At 42.9% G+C, this 8,010-nt stretch overlaps 1 pseudogene; it reads right to left on the reverse strand.

Annotated features, from left to right (window-relative positions):
• Nucleotides 1-7,296: 7,296 nt before the first annotated feature.
• On the reverse strand, nucleotides 7,297-7,514 carry LOC103010818 (cytochrome b-c1 complex subunit 10-like; annotated as a pseudogene).
• Between the last annotated feature and the right edge of the window lie 496 nt (nucleotides 7,515-8,010).

Raw genomic sequence — 8,010 nt, forward strand, 5'->3', positions numbered from 1 at the left:
GTTTGTCCTATGTTTTCCTCTGTTTTATAGTGTCCAGTCTTACATTTAGGTCTTTAATCCATTTTGAGTTTATTTTTGTATATGTTGTTAGGGATTGTCCTAATTTCATTCTTTTACACGTAGCTGTCCAGTTTTCCCAGCACCACTTGTTGAAGAGACTGTCTTTTCTCCATTGTATATCCTTGCCTCCTTTGTCATAGATTAGTTGGCCATAGGTGCATGGGTTTATCTCTGGGCTTTCTATCCTGTTCCATTGATCTATATTTCTGTTTTTTGTTCCAGTACCATATTGTCTTGATTACTGTAGCTTTGTAGTATAGTCTGAAGTCAGGGAGTCTGATTCCTCCAGCTCCATTTTTTTCCCTCAAGACTGCTTTGGCTATTTAGGGTCTTTTGTTTCTCCATACAAATTTTAAGATTTTTTGTGCTAGTTCTGTAAAAAATGCCTCTGGTAATTTGATAGGGATTGCATTGAATCTGTAGATTGCTTTGGGTAGTATAGTCATTTTCACAATATTGATTCTTCCAATCCAAGAACATGGTATATCTCTCCATCTGTTTGTGTCATCTTTGATTTCTTTCATCAGTGTCTTATAGTTTTCTGAGTACAGTTCTTTTTCCTCCTTAGGTAGGTTTATTCCTAGGTATTTTATTCTTTTTGTTGCAATGGTGAATGGGATTGTTTCCTTAATTTCTCTTTCTGATCTTTCATTGTTAATGTATAGGAATGCAAGAGATTCCTGTGCATTAATTTTGTCTCCTGCAACTTTACCAAATTCATTGATTAGCTCTAGTAGTTTTCTGGGGGCATCTTTAGGATTCTCTATGTATAGTATCATGTCATCTGCAAACAGTGACAGTTTTACTTCTTCTTTTCCAATTTGTATTCCTTTTATTTCTTTTTCTTCTCTGATTGCCGTAGCTAGGACTTCCAATACTATGTTGAATAATAGTGGCGAGAGTGGACATCCTTGTCTTCTTCCTGATCTTAGAAGAAATGCTTTCAGTTTTTCACCATTGACAATGATGTTTGCTGTGGGTTTGTCATATATGGCCTTTATTATGTTGAGGTAGGTTCCCTCTATGCCCACTTTCTGGAGAGTTTTTATCATAAATGGGTGTTGAATATTGTCAAAAGCTTTTTCTGCATCTATTGAGAAGATCATATAGTTTTTATTCTTCAATTAGTTAATATGGTGTATCACATTGATTGATTTGTGTATATTGAAGAATCCTTGCATCCCTGGGATAAATCCCACTTGATCATGGTGTATGATCCTTTTAATGTGTTGTTGGATTCTGTTTGCTAGCATTTTGTTGAGGATTTCTGCATCTATATTCATCAGTGATACTGGTCTGTAATTTTCTTTTTTTGTAGTATCTCTGTCTGGTTTTGGTGTCAGGGTGATGGTGGCCTCATAGAATGAGTTTGGGAGTGTTCCTTCTTGTGCAATTTCTTGGAAGAGTTTGAGAAGGATGGGTGTTAGCTCTTCTCTAAATGTTTGATAGAATTCACCTGTGAAGCCCTCTGGTCCTGGACTTTTGTTTGTTGGAAGATTTTTAATCACAGTTTCAATTTCATTACTTGTGATTGGTCTGTTCATATTTTCTATTTCTTCCTGGTTCAGTCTTGGAAGTTATACCTTTCTTAGAATTTGTCCATTTCTTCCAGGTTGTCCATTTTATTGGCATAGAGTTGCTTGTAGCATTCTCTTAGGATGCTTTGTATTTTTGCGGCGTGCATTGAAACTTCTCCTTTTTCATTTCTAATTTTATTGATTTGAGTCCTCTCCCTCTTTTTCTTGATGAGTCTGGCTAATGGTTTATCAATTTTGTTTATCTTCTCAAAGAACCAGCTTTTAGTTTTATTGATCTTTGCTATCATTTTCTTTGTTTCTATTTCATTTATTTCTGCTCTGATCTTTATGATTTCTTTCCTTCTGCTAACTTTGGGTTTTGTTTGTTCTTCTTTCTCTAGTTCCTTTAGGTGTAAGGTTAGGTTGTTTGAGATTTTTCTTGTTTCTTGAGGTAGAATTATATTGCTCTAAACTTCCCTCTTAGAACTGCTTTTGCTGCATCCCATAGGTTTTGGATCGTCGTGTTTTCATTGTCATTTGTGTCTAGGTAGTTTTTGATTTTCTCTTTGATGTTTTCAGTGATGTTTTGGTTATTTTGTAACATATTGTTTAGCCTCCATGTGTTTGTGTTTTTTCTGCTTTTTTTCCCTGTAATTGATTTCTAATCTCATAGCGTTGTGGTCAAAAAAGATGCTTGATATGATTTCAATATTCTTAAATTTACTGAGGCTTGATTTGTGAGCCAAGATGTGATCTATCCTGGAGAATGTTCCATGTGCACTTGAGAAGAAAGTGTAATCTGCTGTTTTTGAATGGAATGTCCTATAAATATCAATTAAATCTCTCTGGTCTCTTGTGTCATTTAAAGCTTGTGTTTCCTTATTAATTTTCTGTCTGGATGATCTGTCCATTAGTGTAAATGAGGTGTTAAAGTCCCCCACTCTTATTGTGTTACTGTTGATTTCCTCTTTTATAGCTGTTAGCAGTTGCCTTATGTATTGAGGTGCTCCTATGTTGGGTGCACATATATTTATAATTGTTATATCTTCTTCTTGGATTGATCCCTTGATCATTATGTAGTGTCTTTCCTTGTCTCTTGTAACATTCTTTATTTTAAAGTCTATTTTATCTGATATGAGTATAGCTACTCCAGCTTTCTTTTGATTTCCATTTGCATGGAATATCTTTTTCCATCCCCTCGCTTTCAGTCTGTGTTTGTCCCTAGGTCTGAAGTGGGTCTCTTGTAGACAGCCTATATATGGGTCTTGTTTTTGTATCCGTTCAGCGAGCCTCTGTGTTTTGGTTGGAGCATTTAATCCATTCACGTTTAAGGTAATTATTGATATATATGTTCCTGTTACCATTTTAATGTTAATTGTTTTGGGTTTGTTTTTGTAGGCCCTTTTCTTCTCTTGTGTTTCCCACTTAGAGAAGTTCCTTTAGCATTTGTGGTAGAGCTGGTTTGGTGGTGCTGAATTCTCTTAGCTTTTGCTTGTCTGTAAAGCTTTTGATTTCTCTGTCAAATCTGAATGAGAGGGCTTCCCTGGTGGCGCAGTGGTTGAGAATCTGCCTGCCAATGCAGGGGACACCGGTTCGAGCCCTGGTCTGGGAAGATCCCACATGCCGCGGAGCAACTAGGTCCGTGAGCCACAACTACTGAGCCTGCGCGTCTGGAGCCTGTGCTCCGCAGCAAGAGAGGCTGCGACAGTGAGAGGCCCGCGCACCGCGATGAAGAGTGGCCCCCGCCTGCCACAACTAGAGAAAGCCCTCGCACAGAAACGAAGACCCAACACAGCCATAAATTAATTAATTAAAAAAAAAATCTGAATGAGATCCTGCTGGGTAGAGTAATCTTGGTTGTAGGTTCTTCCCTTTCATGATAAATATATTGTGCCACTCCTTTCTGGCTTGTAGAATTTCTGCTGAGAAATCAGCTGTTAACCTTATGGGAGTTCTCTTGTATGTTACTTGTCATTTTTCCCTTGTTGCTTTCAGTAATTTTTCTTTGTCTTTAATTTTTGTCAATTTGATTACTATGTGTCTCAGTGTGTTTCTCCTTGGGTTTATCCTGCCTGGGACTCTCTGCACTTCCTGGACTTGGGTGGCTATTTCCTTTCCCATGTTGGGGAAGTTTTCAACTATAATCTTTTCAGATATTTTCTCAGGTCCTTTCTCTCTCTCTTCTCCTTCTGGGACCCCTATAATGCGAATGTTGTTGCATTTAATGTTGCCCCAGACGTGTCTTAGGCTGTCTTCATTTTCTTTCATTCTTTTTAATTTATTCTGTTCCGCAGCAGTGAATTCCACCATTCTGTCTTCCAGGTCACTTGTCCGTTCTTCTGCCTCAGTTATTCTGCTACTGATTCCTTCCAGTGTATTTTTCATTTCAGTTATTGTATTGTTCATCTCTGTTTGTTTGTTCTGTAATTCTTCTAGGTGTTTCTTCTTTAATTCTTCTAGGTCTTTGTTACACATTTCTTGCATCTTCTCGATCTTTGCCTCCATTCTTTTTCTGAGGTACTGGATCATCTTCACTATCATTATTCTGAATTCTTTTTCTGGAAGGTTGTCTATCTTCACTTCACTTAGTTGTTTTTCTGGGGTTTTATCTTGTTCCTTCATCTAGTACAGAGTCCTCTGCCTTTTCATTTTGTGTGTCTTTCTGTGAATGTGGTTTTCATTCCACAGGTTGCAGAATTGTTCTTCTTGCTTCTGCTGTCTGTCCTCTGGTGGATGAGGCTATCTAAGAGGCTTGTGCAAGCTTCCTGATGGGAGGAACTGGTGGTAGGTAGAGCTGGGTGTTGCTCTGGTGGGCAGAGCTCAGTAAAACTTTAATCCGCTTGTCTGCTGATGGGTGGGGCTGGGTTCCCTCCTTGTTGGTTGTTTAGCCTGAGGCGACCCAGCACTGGAGCCTACTCAGCTCTTTGGTGGGGCTAATTGCGGACTCTGGGAGGGCTCATGCCAAGGAGTGCTTTCCAGAACTTTTGCTGCCAGTGTCCTTGTCCCTGCGGTAAGCCACAGCCACCCCCCACCTCTTAAGGAGACCCTCCAACACTAGCAGGTAGGTCTGGTTCAGTCTTCTATGGGGTCACTGCTCCTTCCCTTGGGTTCCGATGAGCACACTACTTTGTGTGTGCCCTCCAAGAGTGGAGTCTCTGTTTCCCCCAGTCCTGTCGAAGTCTTGCAATCGAATCCCGCTAGCCTTCAACGTCTGATTCTCTAGGAATTCCTCCTCCCATTGCCGGACCGCCAGGTCGGGAAGCCTGATGTGGGGCTCAGAACCTTCACTCTAGTGGGTGGACTTCTGTGGTATAATTGTTCTCCAGTTTGTGAGTCACCCAGCCAGCAGTTATGGGATTTGATTTTATTGTGATTGTGCCCCTCCTACTGTCTCATTGCAGCTTCTCCTTTGTCTTTGGATGTGGGGTATCTTTTTTGGTGAGTTCCAGTGTCTTCCTGTCGATGACTGTTCAGCAGTTAGTTGTGATTCCGGTGCTCTCACAGGAGGGAGTGAGCACACGATCTTCTCCTCCACCATCTTGAACCAATCCAATATTTATTTATTTATTTTTGGCTGTGTCGGGTCTTAGTTGGGTCATGTGGGATCTTTCATTGCAGCGCCCAGTCTTCTCCCTAGTTGCAGCTCGCAGGCTTTGTAGTTGTGGTGCGCAGGCTTAGTTGCACCTCAGCATTTGGGATCTTAGTTCCCTGACCAGGGATCAAATCTGCATCCCCTGCATTGGAAGGTGGATTCTTAACCACTGGACCACCAGGGAAGTCCCATAAATGTTCTTTATTGTTCAAGCCATTTTGAGGTGAGTTTTCTGTAACTTGTGGTCAAAGGCATCCTAATGGACGCAGAATATCATAAAATCAGGCCTAGGGTTCTCTGGCCCTTGGAGTGCTTTTCCTTTGTGCAGCCTTCCCCAAGTCAGGATAAATCTCATTTTCCTCTCCCAAGGAAGCACTGTTTGACAGCAAAAAGTCTTCGGTGTAAGACTGGGAGTTTGTGGCAGTTATGGAGGTGCACCACCCAGCTCTCCCTTCAAGGAGGAACTTACCATGTGGCTACCCTTTGGAGCTGAAACCGTGCTCTTCACAGCGCTGGCTAATGGCTGAGCATAGCAGGGGTGCGAGGCCTGGCCTCTTCTGCCCAGTGTAGGACTCCTCTAACCAGCAGTCTTTCCTCTAGAGCCTTTTCCTGCCCAGTGCCGCTCTTCCCTCTTCTCCCTTTCACAGACACCATTGCCCCCCACCCCATACTGCTCGCACACCTCACTGTCTCAGCATCTGCTTCCCAGAGGACCCAACTGGCACAGATTGGAAGATCACTAACGACTCCATCTGAGGGACTTGTCTAGCCTGGTCTGAAAATAGAAGACCTACTTTCTCCTCCTTGTCATTCTATATCTTTCTAAACATATTCCTAATATCTTGAGCACCAGATCAGTAGACACTCAATTATTTAGCAACGAAGTGTCTCTTAATGCCAGCTCAGCTGCTTTGTGCTGGAGGCCTTGAGTTCCTTATCTCAGGCAAGATAATCCTCAGGAAAGTCCCAAGAGATGGGTACAAGTATCCTTATTTAACAGATGAGGAAACTGAGTCCTGAAATGTTAGGTGGTATCCAAGGTCACATCATCAGAGAGTGGCAGATCTCATTTTATTCAGAGCTGGTCGTTACCCCCTCAGAGAGCCCTGCCTTCCTGTCTACCTCCATTGTTCTCTACTCCTCTGCCCCACTTTACTGCTCTCTGAAATTACTGTTGCGTTTAGTGTCTGTCTCTCTGAAAGGGAACCTTTCCAGGGCAGCTGTCCTATCTTTTTTTTTTTTTATAAATTTATTTTATTTTTGGCTGCATTGGGTCTTCGTTGCTGCGCACAGGCTTTCTCTAGCTGCAGTGAGCAGGGGCCACTCTTCATTGCGGTGTGCAGGCTTCTCACTGTGGAGGCTTCTCTTGTTGCGGAGCATGGGCTTTAGGCGTGTGGGCTTCAGTGGTTGTGGCATGCAGGCTCAGTAGTTGTGGCACGCAGGCTCCAGAGCTCAGGCTCAGTAGTTGTGGTGCACAGGCTTAGTTGCTCCGTGGCATGTGGGATCTTCCCAGACCAGGGCTCAAACCGAGGTCCCCTGCATTGGCAGGTGGATTCTTAACCACTGTGCTACCAGGGAAGCCCACGGTCCTGTCTTATTTACTGCTGTAACCCCAAAATCTAGAACAATATCTGACACTGAGCAGTATTCAACTAGTCACTGAACGGATTAATAAAGGTAACTAAGCTCATTTTTTTTTTTTTTAACTGTGAGATAATGAATGTTTGTTGTTTTAAGCCATTAAGTCATGGGGTAACTTGTTAAGGCAGTGATAGATAAAAACATTGTGCAGGTATTATCCACTGAACGTCTTAAATAATCAAACCTTTTCTGCCAGCCATTGGGAAAACTCCTAGATTTGGAGTTGAAAGGATCCCCGGGTCAGCTGAGCCCCTGGGCCTTCAGTCAAGGTAACCAAGCCCCAGCATGAGCTCGTCCAGGTGGGCAGGTTTCAGACCAAGGTTTAATGCTGTGTGCATTCATACACCAAAACTATAGAAAGTCTAAGTTGCGCTGTGGACTTCCTTGAGGTCGGTCCACCCCAAGAGCTTGGGCTGCTCCAGACTCAGATGGAAGGAGGCAGCACCACTAGATACCAGAGGAGGGGTCTGAGGGGGTTTGTTTTCATTAATTGTTCTTCTTAAACTTGCCGTTGAAGTAGGGCACCCAGTCCAGAATCAGCCCCAGTCGGTGGCCCACACCAACCCCGTGGTACCTGCCATGGGAATCCAGTTTCTGGCCAGCTTCTGGCAGTGTGGGCCCAGGAGTCTGCTTAGCCTCACGGTGCCAGCATCCCAGCTCGGGGTGACCCTAGCCCCGGGGCCACCTGCTGAAACTAAACTCATCTTTAAGGCATGTTTATATTCATTGTCTTAATAATAATCCGCCACATTTGAACAACACTCCACAGTTTACAAAGCGTTTCCACGGTCATCTCACGTGGTCTTCATAGAAATCTCTGAGGTAGAACTGACACTGTTCCTTCTTCTTCAGGGTCTTCTCATACTTGCTGGTCCTTCTGCCTGGAATGCTTCCTCCACCCCCATTATTTGCCTGCATCACTCTCTGCCTCCTTCTTTGTCACTCCCTAAGAAGGCTGGCCCTGATCCTGCAGCCCAGGTTAGGAACCTGGTGTTACACACTCTCTTCACACAATGGTAGTTAAATAATTAGGTAATTACTTTATGACTGGCTCCCCTACTAGCTGAGGCTCCATGAGGACAGGGCTTTGTCGTACCTGTATGTGTCACATACCACTGTGCCTGACACACTGTGGTGCTCACTATACATGTATATGTGTGTGTGTGTATGAATATCTATGTGTATATACGTATACGTATA

The sequence above is a fragment of the Balaenoptera acutorostrata genome, chromosome 16, assembly GCF_949987535.1.
Source record: "Balaenoptera acutorostrata chromosome 16, mBalAcu1.1, whole genome shotgun sequence".
Classification (NCBI taxonomy): domain Eukaryota; kingdom Metazoa; phylum Chordata; class Mammalia; order Artiodactyla; family Balaenopteridae; genus Balaenoptera; species Balaenoptera acutorostrata.